Here is a 21512-nt window from a genome sequence, read left to right as displayed (position 1 = left end):
GGAGATATTTTAGGAGAGGTGGAGAGAATCAAGCAAAAGAGGTGGAGTGAATCAAGGAGAAATCAGTGGGATTAGATGCTTGGATGTAAACTCTATAAATTGAGGCATTGGCCTAATGAGAATTTGCTAGTTTTTTATTATCCATGCCTACATTAAGTTATTAGTTAATTACTCACTAATCACATCTTAATTATCATCTAATATCTTTATTAATGATGTTGATTCTAGCATTTGATCCACCATAGCTTATCACATTGCTGTAATTTTAACACAAATTAGGTGATCAAGTAGTCTAATGTTATCTACACATTGTAAATTTTTTTTAAAAAAAAACAACAATTGTGATTTAAGCTATGTAGAAAAAGTAATTAAACTTTATGTGAAACTATAATTTTCTGTAGAATAATGAAAATAGTCCTCAAGTTGACTTTTGATATTTTCACACAAGATACTCCCTGATCTTGTTTGACCATGCTCTAGGTTCTTGCTTCAAGCCATACAAGGGTATGCGTAACCTGCACACAAAGTTTGGGTGTGCACTACTTTTGTAACATGAAGGCTACATCATGTCTAGTTCTTCTTGTAAATCACCATGTAAGAAATAACTCTTTACATCCATGTGATATAAAGACCAATCCTTTGATGTAGCCTCAAAGTTTCCATTCTCACAATTGAGCTGGAGTCATCCTTAACGTCATACACTTGCTTACATCGAATTGCCTTCTTTTCCTTAGGTAAAGGGACTAACTCCCATGTTGCATTTGCATCCAATGCTACCATCTTTTCATCCATAGCATCTTCCCAATTTTGATTTCTAGTTGCTTGTACAAAAAAAGTGGGTTCTATCTCTTATATTTCTTTAAATATACAGATATAGTGATGGGTTGTATATCCATCATATCTCAATCTTTCAATATGATATTTAAGCCAAGTATACTTACATATAATTGAATCATTGTCTAGTCTTCAAAACAGCCTTGGCTTTTTGTACACTGATCAAATGCCAACCTCCTAATCAAGCTCTGCTACTCGGAGTCACTAGATTCACCATAGTGACTGCTAACATATGAGGCATAGAAGGTTGATCTACCTTTTCCTTCTCTTGATGTGATACATGTGTACTAGCATCCATAGTACCATGCTATATTCCTTGCATCTATCCTTAATCTACTTGACCATGGACTAACATTGGATCCAATGCTAGAGGATTCACCAAGTCCACTAAGCACATATGATTGTTTCTCTCCATGTGGGACAACATGATTACTTCTTATATTTGCATCTTCATTTTCCTTCACTCGTGCATATACCGACTACTCATCTCATTGAAGTCAACATCTATGCTTACTTTCTTCTCATGAGTGGCAGTGTAATAACGTCTATGATCTTTCTTCTCTAAAGAATAACCAATCAAGATGTAATTCTTTTCCTTTAGATCCATCTTAGTTCCCACTTCATGAGAAACATGAACACTTTCAAGTGAGACACATCCGGTTTTATGTCTGTAAACTTATGTTCACACATCCTTCTTGAAAAAATGCAGGGGAGAAGAGAGCTTGAGCTCTTGCAAGCACACACACACTTACAAAACCCTAAAAGAGAACACACAAGGTGAGAGGCTGAAAATCTTCTTCTTCTTCACACAACACTCAACACACCATATACAAAGATAAGAGTACACACAATATGAAAAGGTACTCAACCAAATACATACTAGGGTTCTCTATAGTGTGAACCCAACTAAATGAGCTGGCGCTATAACTATGCCAGTCTCTAGAGTGGTTATCACACAGCCTGTCATCCCACGGGCCGCATATCACCCATGATCTCACCAACCATGCCAGTGGTGTAAGTGTGGGACCTATCCCCTAGGCGGGTCATCAGTGTCCACCGCCTCACTAGATGAGCTCGATAACTCAACACTCCCCCTCGAGCTTAACTCCATCTCATGTACACTAAGCAAAGCCCTGAATCTGCAAAGCTTCTTTGTACCTAATACTTTGGTGAAGATGTCAGCGACCTGATCCTGTGTGCTGACATAAACAAGGTCAACATCTCCTGCCAAAACCTTATCTTTGACAAAATGGTAGTGGATCTCTATATGCTTTGTGCGAGCATGAAAAATTGGGTTCCTGGCCAACTGTATACTACTAATGTTATCACAGAAAATGACAACTTGTCTATCCACTGATAGACCCAAATCTGCAAGTAGCTTTCTCAGCCAAGCTACCTCACATGCTGCCATAGCAGCACCTCTGTACTCGGCCTCTATAATACTCGATAGAGCAATTGTAGGCTGCTTCTTGCTGCTCCAAGTCAAAGCAGCACTCCCCAAAGAAAACATGAAGCCACTAGTAGATCTTCTATCTGAGATACTACCATCCCAATCAGCATTTGTGTACCCATGTACACATATCTCTGTCCTACTTTCATAAAATAGTCCACAATGCAAAGTAGACCTCACATACCTCAGTATACGTCTCAATGCATCCAAATGCGGCTTTTGAGGAACCTGTATAAACTGACTCACCAACCCAACAGCATAGCTCAAATCTGGCCTGGTGATCGTCATGTAGATCAAGCTTCCTACTATGCGCTTGTACATAGTAGGGTCCTCCAAAATCTCTCCTGAATCTGCACTCAACTTGCCATTCTAATCCAATGGCACTGAGATAGGCTTATAGCCTGTCATACCATACTTGGACAACATGTCCAAGCCATACTGTCTCTGCAGTAATCCAATACCATGTGGTGACCTAATCACCTCAATGTCCTGAGATCCCCTAGATCCTTCATCTCAAACTTCTGTCTAAGCAAGATCTTTACATCAAACATCTCTGCATCATGGTCCACCGTAATGATCAGGTCATCTACATAGATGACAACAAGCACAACCCCCATTAGGGAAAAAGGGAGCTCATTTTGGGGCCCTGTAAGAAATTCACTATTTTTCAATTTATTTATCTCCTACAAGACCTCAAAAATAATAAAATATGGAAACGTGGCTCAGAACTGTCAGTAAGGACTACCGAATTGTTAGTTCAGAAAAGAATAAGATAATCTTTTATCTAACTAACACGATTTTGCATTAAATATCTCCTTAGTTTTTTTTGTTTCCCGAAGATTCCGCATCTCTTTTGATGACATGTGCAGGCCTCTCATAAAGAATCCATCACTGAACTTAATGATTGTATGGATACCGCCACACTTCCACGATTCATGTTACAAAAAGACTATGAGATTGACAAGAAAACTTTGCAACCTCAGAAGCACAAAAAATGGCCGATACTAGTGAGTCACAATCTTAGAAGAAGTGATTACACCATCTTCACATCGACTTAGAAGAACAATATGCTCCAGTACAAAAAAGACGAAAGGATACGATGCTGAATGCTCAACAACGGGAAAATATGAGAAGAGAAGGGCTCCAACATATTGACTTATGGTGCGATGGAAGCATATATCCAAAATGTCTAGTAAAAAACTCTACACCTCCATTTGTCAATCCAACCACACTAGTGAGGTTTGCGGGCGATGGACAAAATGGACTTCTTGGTTATATTTCAGCACAGTCTGCATTTGCAGAAACATATAAAACGATGTACCTACAAGAAAAGGGGGCCAAGTTCAAGAGATAGCCATTCGTGCAAAATTGGAGCAGTAGTTGCAGAATGAAATTGAGGAGCATTCAAAGAGTAAAAAAGAGTTGACAAGATCAAGAAGGAAGAGAACCGTGCTTGGAGACAGACAACAAAGCAGGAAGATTATAAACATTGCAAATTTGAAGGCTGGGACTGGTGGATGCAAGCGAAGAATTCAAGAAGCAAGGCTAGTTTGTAATTTTTCATTTTTTATACTAAAAAATGCTCTCAAATGACTATCTATTTTGTCCATTAACGCAAAACAAGATTGGAAGTGTTAAATAATATAGGCATATTGTGTTGTTACTATAGGAAACTATTGGAGCCTGCAAAAGAAAATATGGATCCCAACCTTCTTCTAGTTAAACAAATGAAAGGATTGCTTTCTTGTGGTGTAGCAAAAGGTTTGATTGAAGAAAAAAAATACAAAACAATCAAACGCAATGTTGTAGAGGACTTTATATCCAATAATCAAGTTGATGGTACTACAATCCAAGAGGCTCTTGATGTTAGTGGAGTTAGCAGGAAGGGATATAGTTCGATTTTCCATGCGATATCCTCAACTTTGAGAGATCAAAGGATTAAACGAGTTTTACTGCCAAATCCAACAACCGTGTGGAAGATAAGAGGTCATTTGAATGAAAGTATAGATGAGTTTATTGGACAATATATCCATATTGAAGAAATATTTCATGGTGGTAAAGGAACCACTATGTATGACCCTTGGAACAATATATTTGTAGATCTACAACAACTTCAAAGAAGAATGGTCGAGTTTTATGGAATAACATTTGAAGAGTGCAAAGGCATTTTGAAATTTGTTATCAAACTGGATGAGTGTGAGGTTGTAAAGGAAAAGAAAATGGAAAGGATTACTATTACATTGATGAATGGAGCACTTGATACATCATTGACTGAAGCGAGTTCGAAGTATTTTAGTGTGCAGCCGGAGAAACACATATGGTGGTTAGGCTCGTTCCAGGTATGATCATTTTTTGTTTCGTACTTGATTTTAGTCAATGTTTTCAAATCTTTTATAGTAAGACTTTTGTTTTCTATAATCACATGTGAAGACAGAAGACCATGAAACACTAGATTGGGTGTTTCACCACACGGAAATACCAAGAATAATTAAAAGACAAGTGCAAGGAGAGAATCTCCATGTTGCAAGAAAGGTGATTTTCAAGTAGAGTGGCACATGGCGGGGGATCTTAAAACACTTAAGTGCATGTATAACGTTAGTAAAGGAGGTAACTCAAAGTCTCCTTGTCTTTACTGCAAAGAATCAGCTCAAGTAATGGATTCCAAATGGTGGAAGAGAGCACCTAATAGAGATAAAGTTGACCCTGGCTTCAAGGCCATTCTTGACATTCCACTATGTAATGTTCACATATGCACATTGCATGCTCTATGTCGAATTATTGAGAAATTGGTATTTTTGTATATTGGATTTGCTTGGAAACTCCGTCCCGAAAGAAATACAAAGGATGCTCTTCATGCATTGGAAAAAGTGTTATCCGATATAGGTCTGCATGGAGGTGATGTTCATATCACAAAGGATTTTAAAAAGTCTACCAATGGCAAGGAGGTACCAATCAAGCCCTCTATTGGTGGTGTTAAGGCAAGAAGGTTCTTGTCTCGACCCAAACACAGTAGTAAGCAAGTAAGGCAAGGTAGAATAGTTTCAAGGATTAATTATGGATTGTGGAAGCAAGTCCATAATGCTGTGAAAGATCATGAGGCAGATGGGGAAGCACGAAATGTAAAGGCAGAGGTGTGGAGGTCTCTTGATCAACTCTTCATGTTCTGTGACAATGTAACATGGACAAAGAGTGATTACAAGAACTTTGAAGAGGCAATTAAACATTTTGGGAAGTCAATGAAAGATGCGTGGATAGCCTGCAATATCACTCACTACATGGTAAAGTGGTCTTCTTCTTTTACTTAAGTGTGATCCTCTTTTCTTTTATAACTTACTATGCATTCTTATGTCTCTGTGAAAACAGCATATCATCTACAACCACCTTCCCTATTTTGTCAAAAAATATGGATGCCCAGCAATTTGGTCTACCCAAGGCATGGAGAAGTCTCACTACATGGCACGTAATGCATTTTTCAGACACACACAACACTATGGAGGGAGTCAAAAGGCAAATAGTCTGAAGGAAGTCTTCCAATGGTTTTACCGAGGCATTCTACAGAGTCTGCATGCTAAAAGAAAAGTTGCTAGTTCCAAAGTCAAGCTTGCTTTTATTCTAGCCCAAAAGCAAAGACGAAGACAAACTTTGGACAATTCAATGGCAGTAGAGAGACAGACAATGGAGGGATTCAAAGATATTTAGAAACCATAAATGGACAAGTAAACATAAATGGACAAGTAAACATAAATGGACAAGTAAACATGAATAGACAATGGAGGGATTCGAAGATATTTAGAAACCATAAATGGACAAGTAAACATGAATAGCAGTTTGTAACTTATTGGTGTTATGTCCACATGTTTTCAAACTCAATCAATAGATTTTTATTCTGTGGAACAAGTGACTCTTGGTGTTATGCCTATATGTTTTGAGACTCCATCAAAAGTATTTCTTTTGTGAAACATGTGATCTATATTAACAAGCATCAATACATCCATGAGCTACACACAAAAAATTCAATCAATACTACTTAATTATGCTAGACACACTATTGATCCTTACCAATAAGGTACTGAGTGTCAAACGCTTTTAGAAGCTACTGAGTGTGGGAAGAGTACTGAAGTGTCGTACGGTGATGGGACAAATGCAAAAGGGTACTGATCGTCCATACGGACAAGGAACTGATGAGGATCAAAGACTTTGTACAAATCAGTTCAACTTCAACATAATGTTTGTGCTATATTTGATAACTAAATCCTATTACTCCCAGGGCCTGCCAGTCGAAACTCTCTTTTTGAACTTGATTGGACTCTTTTTCTTCCTTGTTGGCTTGATGTCGACTGTCTGTTTATCAATGCTTGCCTCTGTTGCTTGTCTGAGAGGGGTATCCTTGTCTTCAGCTATCTCCACGTGTTCTTCTTCTTGGATTGTGTGGCCTGATGCAATCATGGGTGGCTCTCGAAACCTTATGAGCTTGTGTTTTCCATAGCCCTCCAGACATTTGGGCTCCTTAACACCACATGCTAATGCATAAGAAGTGTAAGACAAAAAGTAAGAGGCCCTAGAGGCCTGCTTATTCACATAATCCCCAAATATATCTATGGCGGACAACCTCTCTATTAAAATGATCTTTTCCTTTTGCCATGGAAGATCATGTCCACCTAAAACCCTAGACAAACATTTAAAGAAGTAAACAATGGCTTCTCCATTGTTGCTCAACTGCCTATGGTAAATCAAGATATTAGCACTGCCTAGATCATGAATATAATGAGCTAGGCTTGACATTTTGCCAAACCCAGCCAGCCTGCTTCCACTTGTTCTCTGGAGGAATGTGTCATCCTCAATTTATAGCTGCCACGTATCAAAAGATTGGAGTGAGACAATAATACACAACTACAAAACATTTAAACACAAGATAAAGTATTTGATTTGAAGTAATAAGATCATACCTTCTCATTTTCATCAGCAACAAGAAGTTCATCTTTCCAAAGATTTATTCCTCGCCCCTCCAGTCCAACCTCTTCTTCAAGCTTTCCCTTGTGAAGTGCTGAGAGATTCATAGCTTCCTGGGTGAGCTGGAAGGCAGCTTCATCTAGCTCTTGGAAATTTTCAGCCTCTTTGAAACAAATAGTAAGAGCCTCTGCAGGATCAAAAGTTGTTTCCAAAGCCAGTAGTGAATGGTCATCCTCTATGCCAACCTCCTTGTCAAGCCTTGAAGCCTGGGCAATAAGGGAAATGGCATAGTCCTCCCTCAAATTGAACATACACTCTATATCATGGAGGAAAACATAATCTTTACCACCAATCAAGACACCTGGAAGCATGGGCACTGCATAGTTGCTGCTCTGAACATCAAAATCTTCAACTGGATGTGCTGTCCTAAGAGTTTCAGTCCTCAGTTGAACAAGGTCAAGAGCAGCCACTTGCAGCCCCTCATCCTCGAGGTTGATATCTTCTTCCTGCTCTGCCATATCTGTTGCCAAAGAAATATCCTCTTTTTCCTCCGCTACAGATATATCTTCTTCTTCAGCCTCCTGCCCTTGCTCTTCTAGAGATTGCTTATGGAAGACAATGTACATAAGGAATGCCATGGTTTCCTCAAGCACTCTACACTTTCTGGTGTGCAAGTTACAGCTGAATTTATATTCCTCAGGCTAGCTGTCAAATCTTCTATTCACATGGTACCTCAGCCTGTCAATGGAGACAATATGATTTATATGCACAAAAACCTTTTCACCTTCCACAATTCTTCCTGCCTCTGTCAGTTGTTTGAAGGTATCCCAATGGTCTGAAAGAAAATCTCTGTGATGCTCCAATACAGAGCTCATAGTGAACTCCCTATTGAAAATACTGTGGTATATGTGGAAGCCTCCTCTGAGCAAATCTGGAGATTTGTCCTCTTCTGGTTCCCTTTGTTTTGAAAGGGAAGACTCACCTTTCTGCTCCAGTCTCTTGCTTTTGCCTGAACAAAAATTTATATATCATGAATTCTATATGCTGACATATGCAATCAGGGAATGTATAGGATATCACCAAACAACTCTCTTCATGAGCACACATGAATCACCTGGTGATTGCTGTGGTCTGAGTATAGCAGCAGAAAAGTCCAGCTTCCTCTTGAAAGGAGGGGCCTGAGACTGTTCCAAAGCAAAAACTTTTCTCATCATCAAGAAAGAAATCCCCAGGGACATAGAAAGCAAAACAATGAGGAAGAAGTGAAAACCAAAAGGGACACAAGAATTTGCAAGAAAACGCGATGCAGGGCCATTTGGAAAATGTCAAGTACTCTCCTCGCATTTTGTTGCAAATTCTCCATTTCTATTGACATCCATCTCCAATTAAATGCTAGGAACATCTTACAATGTTCTGGACAGTAAATGATACTAGGAGGAATTCCCCAGGGCAAAAAAGAGCAAAACAAGGAGGAAGAAATGAAAACTAAAACTAATATAAGAATTTGTAGGAAAACGCGATTTAGGCCATTTGGAAAATGTAAAGCACTCTCCTCGCATTTTGTTGCAAACTTCTGAGTCCTATTCATATCCATCTCTAATCAAATCCTAGGGTGATATACCAGATTCTTAGGCAGTAAGATTCAAGAATTCTATAGATGGAAGAAATATATATAAAAAAACATTGAAAAGAATATAGATCTCTGACCTTTCTTTTCCTCTTCCATACTGTTGGAGTTGCCCTGGTGATTCTCCTGCTCTCTTCCAAACTTGAGCTGCAGCCTAGGTAACCTGGAGATCTGGCAGTGGTAGTAGTCTTTAGGCAGGTTGCAGAGTGGATGGAGTGTGTTGGGTAGGAAGTGATCAAAGGGGGAAGGAAAAGGATGATGGGAGGGTGCTCGCAGGAATGGAAGACGGGGAGGGAAGAGTGTTAATGGATCTGATTATGAAATCATGATTGGCACAATTTCCAAGGCAAAAAGTGACTTTCATACGTGTCAAATTTCAAATTCCAAAAGATCTGGGTGGGACCCACACGTGTGAAGAAACGACTACATTCCACACGTGTGGTACTTATTAGCTACTTTATTTGTATTTTGCAATAATCTATTCACTCCTGTTTAATCTCTCCTAACTTAGCTCTCTTGCCTCTCTACCTCCCTACTCTACACCATCAGCATCCTGACCAGCAGCACAGGTTCATCCCCAGCACAGGGTACTCATCACCAGCACAGCACACCTACAGATAGCTTCTAGGTCAGTAAGACACTCTATATCCTTTTCTTCTTATTTAATAGTATATTAGGGTAAGGTACTGAGTGATGTGATGTAACTTAGATTTTATGATAAATATTATATGCATTCCTTAGCTTTTTCCACTGCAAAGAGAAGCAGGAAGACTTTTGAATTGGGCTTGTTGAGTGAGAGCTTGATCACTTCTTGCCTTCTATAGACTCAATCCATCTTGCACCAAGTTGGAAACACATTGAAATGACTGAAGGCATGCTCCAGTATGCTGCCTCAAGAATTTGCAGTAAAACGTGAGGAGGGGGCTTTAGGAATCTCAAACAGCCCAAATCGCATTTTGTTGCAAATTTAAAACTGCTGCTTCATCCACCCCTATCATTGTGATTTTGTGTCTTTCTAGGCTATTCAAGGCTGTATACTCCTTGCATAAACTCAATCCATATTGTTTGTAGTTGTAAAGGCAGAGAATTCACTGTAGTAATGTAATAGCATGTTGTTTCAAGTATGGAAAACGCGATGGTGAGCTATTAGGAATTTCAAATTATCAAAATCGCGTTTTGTTACAAATTTATAAATGTTGCTTTATCCACCTTGTCATTGCCTTCTTGTATCATTCCATGTTCTCCATGGCTGTAATCTTTTTCCATTGCTTTGTATGCAGCTTTTCAGAGTGATGGCAAGAACCAAGGCAACTGCAAGGAGGGCTGGCAAGGGGCCAGGGCTTGCAGCAGAGCTGGGGCAGATATCAAGGAATCTAGTGTGCCTCCAAAGGGAAGAGTGGCACATGGCAGGAAGGGGAAGCCAATGAGCCTGCTCCAGCAAAAGTCAAAGAGATTGAAACATTCTGCAGGTGTGCTAAAGGAGATCAGGAAGCAACAAAAAGCTATAGGTTTTGCAATCCCCAAGGCACCTTTTCAGAGACTAGTGAGAGAAATATGTGATAGTTGGCACCTTGGTTTCAGGTGGAACAGGACTGCCATTCTTTCCTTACAGGAAATGGCAGAGGATTACTTGGAGAAATACTTTGAAGATGCAATGCTTGTAGCAGTCCATGCTCACAGGGTAACTCTGATGGCCAAAGACTTTAACACTTTGTCCAGAGTGAGATGGAGGTATGACAAGCTGGTCCATCCTGTGGAATGGCAGGACATAAAAATGAGAGACATATTATTAATTCCACCTACAAGAAAATTGAAGGTAGATAAGGTGAAGGTTGTTGAAGTAACCCACTCAAAGAGCACCAGAGGGAAAGCTGCTTATGAGGAGTCACTAAAGCAGCAAATAGAAGAATCCAAATCTGCTATAGATGTGGAGACTGTACAGATAGAGCTGTAGATACAGAGAAGGTTGCAGGAGCTGGGCCCTAACATAGTTGTCCATATTGAAGATGAAACTTCAGAGAATAATTTTGACTTGACAAAACCATGCTTGGCAGCATTGGCTCATAAGAATGAGTATTGCTCAAATACTATCATTCTTGCAATGCTCTAGTAAGTGTCTTTTATTTTACATTTGTTTGCAAAACAATCCTTATTATACCTCCTCCTTTACACCCTACCCTAATTATTGTTTTGTCCAATGTAGCATGATGAGAAGCTGGCTGAACCATGCTGTACAACATACAGTTCATATTATTGATCCTGCCATTTCCTTCAAGTTAAGAGATCCAAAGGAAACTCCCATGGATATTTCCAATTGGTTCAGACGCTGTGATTTTGATCATGTCGATATTTTGCTACTTCCATACCATAACAAGTATGTGGGTGACTGCTTCTTTTGGGATTTTTCTTCAAGATTGAGAACTCTTATAGCCTTTGATTTCTTAATGCTTTTTTCCTTATGCAGTGACCACTGGAGCTTTTCTTCTATTGACATCCAGCAGAAGCAATGCTTTTTATTCAACTCTCTTAGAAACACACACAGAGAGGTGAAATTGTAAGTGGTTTGTGTGCTATTTTTAACTTTAAACTTCATTATTTTGATTTAATGCACACTAACTGAATTATATATATTGCAGTTGTATTAGAAGGCTTCTAGATGCATTGGATCACTGTCCTCCTAATGTCAATCTTTTGGATTCAATAGAGCCAATAGATTTAGAGGTAGAAAGTCGTTCCCTCTATTGATGTCTATTTCATGCTATGCCTTTGAACTTATTGAGTAATTTTATTTTGTTCAGATATTAACAGTTTCTAACATATCTTTCCAACTATCCAGACACCACAACAAGATGATTCAAGTAGCTGCGGGGCTGGAGAGTGCTGATTAGTGCTAAATATATACTTTCAAGCTATTTTGAGATAGGACAGCCAGAGCTTGAAAGAAAAAATAATTTTCATTTAGCTTCAAAAAATTTGATATTGGTACAAAGTGTTCTAAATCATCATATCTCATTGCAGATGAGAGAAGATAGCTTCACCTCGAACTATGTATATAGTTTCAGAGCTGATATAATTTGAAAGTTTTTGAAGTATGCCTGTAAGATCCCTGTTCCCACCGAGCAACAGATTTGGGATACTAGCAGTGGAAGTAGCACTTCTCGCGCGGGACAGGGGTCCCACATTCGGGGCCTCACCCACGGATATCCGGATAAGAGACTAATCCGTCGGTTGTTCCAAAACCGAACCCAGAAAAACTTCCTTTATCGGAAAGCACGGGCGATTCCACCAGGATAATTTTTTACTCTAACGTAGTCAAGAACATTTCTGATCGAGCTGATCCAATTGCATCTATAAGATACATGGTCAGATTAAGGAAGAACTTGCACTTGGATCATTGGGATCAACGCTTTTTTCCCCATTCAAGAGGCACAACCGTTGATTCCTATCCATAGAACAGTTACTGTCCGGGATTTATTTTATCTATCGTAAAAACAAAAGTTTGAGTCTCGATTTACGGATCCATCAGTCCAGCCTAACCCCATCCCCGATCCCATGGGTTAGCCAACCGCCCAACCACTGTAGTGATGGGATCCAATTAAGAATTTGGTTAGGTTTTGTCCCGGGTACCCAGGAAAAGAGTTCCAAGGCCCCCTAGCCGGATGTTCATGCAAAATAAGACTAGTCACTCCACTCACACACCCAATATGAAATTGCCTTTTTCACAGATTCAACCAGTTTAAAACAATCCTTTAATAAAACCATAGTATCACTGATCACAATCTTCCAATTTATCCAATTGATTCTTAATTTCCCATCATTCCTTCATCAGAGTATCTATGGCATCATTGGCAACTAGAACGCTCAGGAGCCGTTTCGATAGTTCCTAGCCCTTAATACTCGGTAATATAATCACTTATCAAGATGGACTCTCGTTGAAGATCAGCAAGATCAACCAACAGATCCATATAAAGAGCCATGGACTCATCCATTGAAGACCAGCAAGGTCAATCAACCAGATCCATGCCCGATTTCAGAAAACAACTCCAACTCTGTTCCAATATCTTCCTCGACGCACGCGTGGGTATCCTAGGCGACCCAGAGCCCGAGCACCGTATGGTCAGCACCCTCTAGGATCCTTCGCAGGTGACCTAGCGCTTCACTCATAGGCCGCTTCCTTGGCCCCTCATCCACTGTACCGGAAGCTCACCATTTTAATCGCACCGAGGCTGGTCAAGACCTCGGCCGACCTTGCTACGCGAGACGTCCTTCATTGACTCTCCGTCAGCAGTTGCAACATTATCAGTTAGGTCTCCACGACCTTAATCACAAGATGGTCACAATGCTCCCCCAGCAATCTTGACATAAAACAGTCATTTACAAACAGTTTACAATACAGTTTCTATTTTTACTTTCATTTTTTCACCTTATCCCTCATCAATCCACATTACTTATTCCATATTCGATTTATATGTATACTCATCCCATCACATCATTTTCCATCTCAACACTTCATATTCCTTCACATCACCTATCGTATATTCACATCCATACATATATCCACATTCACATCCACATTCACATCCACACATCCACATCTACTTCCATACATCTATTTTCACATCCACATCTACATGCACATTCATGCATCCACATCTACATGCACATTCACATCTATACATCCACATCTATATACGTACATTCTCATCTACATGCTTACATCCACATCTCTATGCATACATCCACATCCACATTCACATTCTCCTCATACATCTACATCTACATGCATACATCCACCTCCACATTCACATCCACATCTATACATCTACATCTACATGCATACATCCACCTCCACATCCACATCCACATCTACATCTACATGCATACATCTACATCTCCATTCACATCCACATCTATACATCTACATCTACATGCATCCATCCACATCTCTATTTACATCCTCATCTATACATCTACCTCTACATGCATACATCCACATCTCCATGCATACATCCACCTCCACATTCACACTCACATCCATACATCTACATCTACATGCAAACATCCACATCTCCATGCATAATATAATTCTTTTAATTAATCTAGGATGATAGTTCCTAGAATATGGTAGGAAGTCCTCTTTTTATGCTTTGAATGAATTTATTTTATGCGTAATTTCTATAAAAATTTTGCCATAGCTCTGCTACTATGACTGATAAATCTCAATTTTTTTTTCTAAGGGATAAAACTTATCATTAAGGAAATAATTAGAATGGTCTCTAATTGGATCATCAATCCATAATGGATTGAATCATCATTATACATAAGCTAACAGCATAGAAAAAAGCCATTAATTTGGCCTCAAGCATAGCTTAATCTTGGATTAAGGAAAAGCCTTATGAAAAGCTTCATTTGGATTGAAAAGGGTCATGAGTATGACCATTTCTTAAGTGAGAGAGAGAAAACCATTAGAATTAAATATAAATAGAATTTTATATAATTCTTTACTATTATTAATTACTTAACTTCAATAGCATTTCAAAAACCATACCAATTAAGCATCTCAAGCTTGAGAGGGGTTGAGAAGAGAGAATCATTGAGAAATTATAGAAAAGATCATAATTCACTATACTTATCTTATAATTTGCTTGATTCTTTGTTCACGGTAGAGGCCCCCAACCAATCAATTGGTTTAGTATGTTGATGGAGCCACCAATGGAGATTGAAGAAAGAGAGAAGTATCAAAACTAGTGAATTATTAAAGAATTCACAGTTCTTGGCTTAGGTGGAGTAGAGTAACAATGCATAAGACACTATATCTACATAAGGAATTCATAGTTCTTGGCTTAGGTGGAGTAGAGTAACAATGCATAAGACACTATATCTACATAAGGAATTCATAGTACTTGGCTTAGGTGGAGTAGAGTAACAATGCATAAGACACTATATCTACATAAGGAATTCATAGTTCTTGGCTTAGGTGGAGTAGAGTAACAATGCATAAGACACTATACCTTTTTCAACAAGGGAAGGCTTCTATTTATAGGAAAATTTGAGCTCCTAACCAAACAAACCGATTCTAGAATTTTCCAAGTCAGTTTGGTCACTTTTTGACCATTTTTAGGTCAGTTAAGCTAACTTTTTGGAACTAGACTTGAATGAGGAGAGAGAAGAGATAAAATATCTCAATTTTTATGAGTTTAAAACTTATTCAAGCATGTGAAATATGCACCTCGTTTAAAGAACTCCCCTTCCTTACATATGTGTCATAATGGAATCATTTTTATATTGCTCATAGTTTTTTATTAATAAACCTTGTACATTTTCAACTCTTCATCTTATGTGAAATATGCACCTCCTTTAAAGAACTCCCCTTCCTTACATATGTGTCATAATGGAATCATTTTAATATTACTCATAGTTTTTTTTTTACTAATAAACCTTGTACATTTTCAACTCTTCATCTTATGTGAGCATTTAAGGGACTCCCCTTCCTTACATATGTGTCATAATAAAATCATTATTCCCAAAATATCTCATATTTTTAATATTGCTCATAGTTTTTTTACTAATAAACCTTGTACATTTTCAACTCTTCATCTTATGTGAGCATTTAAGGGACTCCCCTTCCTTACATATGTGTCATAATAAAATCATTATTCCCAAAATATCTCATATTTTTAATATTGTTTATAGTTTTTTACTAATAAACCTTGTACATTTTCAACTCTTCATCTTATGTGAGCATTTACTCATTTTTGGGTATCTTCTTTTTACAATTTGAATTTATCTCCTCCCTACACATGGATTGATGCTATTGGCCCATAGGAACCTTAATTGGACCATAATCCAAAGATTTATGAAAATCTAGACCCTTAGACTAAGGTTCTTTATACCTATTTCTAATTAATTCCAATTGCACATTGGAAAATTCTTTTTGAATTTTTGTTTCAGGGAAATTCATCTTAATTATATGAGATATTTTTCTATCCAAAAATATTCAAAATCTGAATATTCTCTCTCTAGAATAATTTTCTCTCTCTAGATTAAAACAGTTAAAAACAAGGTCTTTATATTTCTGAAGAGGGATTGATTACAGGGGAAGATACTAGACATCAAAAGGGGTTGGGGGAGGAATCTTACATTCTACCCCACTTAAAAAACGCGAGATGTCCTCATCTCACAACTTGGAATAATTTCGCAAGATGCACGAATATGAGACTTAGAGAAAAATTTTAATCACGATTAACCACCAAGAAAAGTCTTAAAGAGAGCAAGATTCAAAATAAGAACAAGATTTAAACTTTATTCATTCATGGAACTTATACAGTAAAGATAGAAGAACTCTTTACACTTCCATAAGCCCGTCCATTATATGGTCACAAAAGCAGTCCTCACAAGCTGCACAAGTATAGGGTAACTCATCTATGGGAATGATTCTGGTGGTTATTGCTGCACCTATCTCAGTGGTATGAGGTGATCTAACAAAAGGACCTCTGAGAGGTAAGCCAAAAACGGGGTAAAGGCATATCTTCTCATGAGGAAGAAAACACGCCAGTAAGAAGACCCGCTCAGAAAATCCAAGATGCCTTGATCTCATGACGCAGTAGTATCGGGGACCCAAACCCAAGGCTTCAATAACCATGGCCAAGCGGACATTGTTACGAAAGTGCTGCTGACCCCAGGGTGTTACCCTAGTTATGTCTTGATAGGTCCGCCATTTGGTCTGCGCTACAGAAGTTCCCAATTGAGGGAAAAGTGAGCGCTCATACTGTTCTATAAAATCCTTCTTCACAGACTCACTTGCGTCTTGAAGGTGAGGAATCATTATGGATAAAACTAATTCTTGTTGCCAGGCCATGAAGGAGATTAAGAAAGAAAGGAGATTGATGGGAGTAAGATTATTGTGAGCGACAAGTAAAAGTTACGACTTATATAAAGGAAGGAGCTAGCGTAACCTAGAAGCCAACGGTAACTTGCCACTGAAGTTTTACCGTCTTTCCATGATTTGTGTTTGACACATTTTTCTATAGAAGGCATTAAGAATTTTGAGATGAGAAGATAAAAGAAGTTTGTAGGCTAAGTCACCTACTTTCATTGAATTCAGATATAAGGGTAACAATATCTGGGGGATAACTTCTTATACTCCCCAAGAGATAAAGAACTTCTTTTGGGCCGTACTCGAATGAAAACCAAAACCTTGGTATCCAAAACACCGATTCTCACTTCTAAACTCATCGTTCTGAATCCTTAAAACAGGTGGGCTCCTGAGAAGGTATTCTAGGTAAAGGGTCTTCCTTTTTTTTTTTTTTTAAACAGAAACTTTCTTTTATTTTAGAGAGGGAATAATTATAAGATCAGAAAAGGGAGATTCTTACTCCTGTATACCTCGAAGGCTGGGGAGGAATCTTACATTCTACCCCACTTAAAAAGTGCGAGATGTCCTCATCTCGCAAGGTAGGGGACAGCTCTTTTTCTTAAGATCCAATTTTATTCTGGGGTTCTTATATTCTAGTCAACCCAACATAACACTGGGATAAATATCCCTTATATAGAACTCATCATTAAAATAACAATTCATTCAAATCATGTCATTCATATCTTTAACATGATAATGGTCCATTAGACCGAAAAGTTTCCTTCGGAACATTCCTCCACGGAAATTTCAATCAAGCAAGTTCTCAATTTGACATCCCTTAACTTGATCTACCGTTCAAGTATTAATAGCAGCAATCTGACAGCACAACCCACTAATCTCATAGTGATTTGCTGAATTCATTATCATCATTCTAGTTATGAATATCATCACAGGGACTCGTCCCATTCTCCCTCATTGTGGTTTTATTATATTTCAACTAAATTTAAAAAATCAACATTTTTCAATCAGAATTTTCAACAAGAATCCAAATCAATTCATCAATTCTCAAACAGAATTAAAAATCATATCAATCACATTCGAAATCATCATCTGGATAGCATTAACGCTTATAATTTCAAGTCTTAGATTTACTCGTATATACTGTCAGTAAAGAGCTGCAGTATACTCTCTGTATATACGGGTAGTCACGGCCCTTGGAATTATAAGGTAAATACCATCATGTCTAGGCCTCAAGCAAGTCAGGGATTTTATATAATTACGGTACTTCCATTTGAAGACCCAATTACTAAATTACGACTTTCAGTTTGAATATCAAATTGTATGAATTATATCACACAATTATAACCTTTTTGTCTTTCTAGATAAATTTTTGACATATTTGTCTTCTCAGTTGATCTTTATTAACCAAATGCTCTGATACCAACTGTAAGATCCCTGTTCCCACCGAGCAACAGATTCGGGATACTAGCAGTGGAAGTAGCACTTCTCGCGTGGGACAGGGGTCCCACATTCGGGGCCTCACCCACGGATATCCGGATAAGAGACTAATCCGTCGGTTGTTCCAAAACCGAACCCAGAAAAACTTCCTTTACCGGAAAGCACGGGCGATTCCACCAGGATAATTTTTTACTCTAACGTAGTCAAGAACATTTCTGATCGAGCTGATCCAATTGCATCTATAAGATACATGGTCAGATTAAGGAAGAACTTGCACTTGGATCATTGGGATCAACGCTTTTTTCCCCATTCAAGAGGCACAGCCGTTGATTCCTATCCATAGAACAGTTACTGTCCGGGATTTATTTTATCTATCGTAAAAACAAAAGTTTGAGTCTCGATTTACGGATCCATCAGTCCAGCCTAACCCCATCCGATCCCATGGGTTAGCCAACCGCCCAACCACTGTAGTGATGGGATCCAATTAAGAATTTGGTTAGGTTTTGTCCCGGGTACCCAGGAAAAGAGTTCCAAGGCCCCCTAGCCGGATGTTCATGCAAAATAAGACTAGTCACTCCACTCACACACCCAATATGAAATTGCCTTTTTCACAGATTCAACCAGTTTAAAACAATCCTTTAATAAAACCATAGTATCACTGATCACAATCTTCCAATTTATCCAATTGATTCTTAATTTCCCATCATTCCTTCATCAGAGTATCTATGGCATCATTGGCAACTAGAACGCTCAGGAGCCGTTTCGATAGTTCCTAGCCCTTAATACTCGGTAATATAATCACTTATCAAGATGGACTCTCGTTGAAGATCATCAAGATCAACCAACAGATCCATATAAAGAGCCATGGACTCATCCATTGAAGACCAGCAAGGTCAATCAACCAGATCCATGCCCGATTTCAGAAAACAACTCTAACTATGTTCCAATATCTTCCTCGACGCACGCGTGGGTATCCTAGGCGACCCAGAGCCCGAGCACCGTATGGTCAGCACCCTCTAGGATCCTTCGCAGGTGACCTAGCGCTTCACTCATAGGCCGCTTCCTTGGCCCCTCATCCACCGTACCGGAAGCTCACCATTTTAATCGCACCGAGGCTGGTCAAGACCTCGGCCGACCTTGCTACGCGAGACGTCCTTCATTGACTCTCCGTCAGCAGTTGCAACATTATCAGTTAGGTCTCCACGACCTTAATCACAAGATGGTCACAATGCTCCCCCAGCAATCTTGACATAAAACAGTCATTTATAAACAGTTTACAATACAGTTTCTATTTTTACTTTCATTTTTCCACCTTATCCCTCATCAATCCACATTACTTATTCCATATTCGATTTATATGTATACTCATCCCATCACATCATTTTCCATCTCAACACTTCATATTCCTTTACATCACCTATCGTATATTCACATCCATACATATATCCACATCCACATCCACATTCACATCCACACATCCACATCTACTTCCATACATCTATTTTCACATCCACATCTACATGCACATTCATGCATCCACATCCATACATCCACATCTACATGCACATTCACATCCATACATCCACATCTATATACGTACATTCTCATCTACATGCTTACATCCACATATCTATGCATACATCCACATCCACATTCACATTCTCCTCATACATCTACATCTACATGCATACATCCACCTCCACATTCACATCCACATCTATACATCTACATCTACATGCATACATCCACCTCCACATCCACATCCACATCTACATCTACATGCATACATCTACATCTCCATTCACATCCACATCTATACATCTACATCTACATGCATCCATCCACATCTCTATTTACATCCTCATCTATACATCTACCTCTACATGCATACATCCACATCTATACATCTACCTCTACATGCATACATCCACATCTCCATGCATACATCCACCTCCACATTCACACTCACATCCATACATGTACATCTACATGCAAACATCCACATCTCCATGCATAATATAATTCTTTTAATTAATCTAGGATGATAGTTCCTAGAATATGGTAGGAAGTCCTCTTTTTATGCTTTGAATGAATTTATTTTATGCGTAATTTCTATAAAAATTTTGCCATAGCTCCGCTACTATGACTGATAAATCTCAATTTTTTTTTTCTAAGGGATAAAACTTATCATTAAGGAAATAATTAGAATGGTCTCTAATTGGATCATCAATCCATAATGGATTGAATCATCATTATACATAAACTAACAGCATAGAAAAAAGCCATTAATTTGGCCTCAAGCATAGCTTAATCTTGGATTAAGGAAAAGCCTTATGAAAAGCTTCATTTGGATTGAAAAGGGTCATGAGTATGACCATTTCTTAAGTGAGAGAGAGAAAACCATTAGAATTAAATATAAATAGAATTTTATGTAATTCTTTACTATTATTAATTACTTAACTTCAATAGCATTTCAAAAACCATACCAATTAAGCTTCTCAAGCTTGAGAGGGGTTGAGAAGAGAGAATCATTGAGAAATTATAGAAAAGATCATAATTCACTATACTTATCTTATAATTTGCTTGATTCTTTGTTCACGGTAGAGGCCCCCAACCAGGGATTTCACTGACGTAAACGAGAACATGTGAACATGTTAATAACATATGTTAATAACACAAAAAATCTTGTGATCACATATTATATTCACAAAGCTTTCACAAGGGCCTAAAAAATTTATCTTTGTCGGGCATAAAAAATCTTCTTAGGTGGCCACTGACCTGCTATTATGTGAAGATGGTAACATGAGAACATGTAAATAGCTTATTCCCATGTGTAGCCAAGCTTTTAAGGGGTTCCCAAATGGCAAGTGACCTGTTATTTTGTGAACGGTAACATGAGAACATGTGAATAACTTGTTCACATGTGTTATTATCACAAAAAATCTTGTGATCACGTGAATATTAAATCCTTGCCCCCAACCAATCAATTGGTTTAGTATGTTGATGGAGCCACCAATGGGGATTGAAGAAAGAGAGAAGTATCAAAACTAGTGAATTATTAAAGAATTCACAGTTCTTGGCTTAGGTGGAGTAGAGTAACAATGCATAAGACACTATATCTACATAAGGAATTCATAGTTCTTGGCTTAGGTGGAGTAGAGTAACAATGCATAAGACACTATATCTACATAAGGAATTCATAGTACTTGGCTTAGGTGGAGTAGAGTAACAATGCATAAGACACTATATCTACATAAGGAATTCATAGTTCTTGGCTTAGGTGGAGTAGAGTAACAATGCATAAGACACTATACCTTTTTCAACAAGGGAAGGCTTCT

The sequence above is a fragment of the Cibotium barometz genome, chromosome 34 (assembly GCF_041138505.1).
Source record: "Cibotium barometz isolate CiBa-2024 chromosome 34, ASM4113850v1, whole genome shotgun sequence".
Taxonomy (NCBI): domain Eukaryota; kingdom Viridiplantae; phylum Streptophyta; class Polypodiopsida; order Cyatheales; family Cibotiaceae; genus Cibotium; species Cibotium barometz.
This window is presented reverse-complemented; position numbering follows the sequence as displayed.